Raw genomic sequence first — 1,386 nt, 5'->3', positions numbered from 1 at the left:
AAAGCTGGCACTTACTGATTTCATTCCTTCAGGCATCACTTCTCCAACAGCAACAGGTTCCTTCTCTACTTCTTTGTCTTCAATCTGTTGTCCAGAATGAGAGGGAGCCAGCACAGGTTCTGGTGTCACATTTGTGCCCTGGGGACAGTCAGTAGAGTCAGGGACACTCACCATTCTGTCCCTTGCAAGGTTGGATAGTTACACACAATAACAAAAGGGTCATTTCACACAAGGCCACTTTCTTGTTCAGTTTGCATAGATTTTCTCAACTAGACTGTGCAGACAAGCAGGTAACCCCAGGGCACAGTTATTCCTATGTGTCCTGCCAGGGACACTCTGGCTCAACTTCCAAGTTCAAAACCCCTCTAAGAAAGGTCAATCCCAGGAGGATGCAGGCCTGTGTATTGTTCTGAAGAGCACTGAGGTGGAGGTTCTCAGCACCCAGACAAGAGCAGGGACACAAGGGGCAGAGCGCTGATGGACTCAGCTCTGGCTTGCAGGGCGAGCAGTGTGTGCATTCCAGCCCTGCTCCTCCCTGTGCTGGCTGCCACCTTCCTTCCCAGCAGGCAGAGCGCAGTGGTACCTTCTGCAGCTCCCTCTCTCTGCCACAAAACCTGCCAGAACCCTGGAGCACTTCTGGCCTGCTTGAATGTGCCAGGCAGCAAATGGGGCTGGGACAAGGCCCCACTCAGCTGTCCCTCCTAGGGTGGGAGAAACCTCAAAGAGTGGGGCAGGAGGGGCAAGCTGGGCCCCCTCTGAGGCTTACAGTGAGCTCCCCACAGCCCCTTCCTTCTCCCAGGCCATTAATACTCTGACCACTTGGCTGGAACTGCTTCCTCAGGTCCCCCTCCACCAACACCATTTCAGCCTCTGGATCTGCTGTTATTCTACTCCCGGTCTTTTGCCACCAGGTACAACCAAGTGTCCTCCCAAAGTACAAGCCAGGGCCACAGACAGGACCAGATGGTGGAAGACCTTGCCTCTGAGGAAAGGCCACGATAGATGGCACTGGAGAAGAGAAGGTGCCAGGGAGAGCTTATTGTGGCCTTTCAATCCTTCAAGGGGACACATTTTTTCAAGGTCGTGGTTGCAATGGGACAAAGGGTCATGGTTTTCAAGTGGAAGAGGATAGATTCTGGTTACATCTAAGGAAGTCATTGTTTAGAATGAGGGTGCTGAAACACTGGCACAGGAAGTGGATACCCCATCCCTGGTCAGGTGGGACAGGGCTCTGAGCAATCCGGTCTAGTTGAAGATGTCCCTGCTCGTTGCAGGGGGTTTGGACTAGATGCCACTTAAAGGTCCCTTCCAAGCCAAACTATTCTAGGATGCTACTTAGTTGTTTAGCTGATGACAAAGCCCATCCCTGGACAGCTGTTTCACCTG

Source organism: Lepidothrix coronata, unplaced genomic scaffold (genome assembly GCF_001604755.1).
Source record: "Lepidothrix coronata isolate B3197 unplaced genomic scaffold, Lepidothrix_coronata-1.0 Scaffold2, whole genome shotgun sequence".
NCBI classification, from domain to species: Eukaryota; Metazoa; Chordata; class Aves; order Passeriformes; family Pipridae; genus Lepidothrix; species Lepidothrix coronata.
This window is presented reverse-complemented; position numbering follows the sequence as displayed.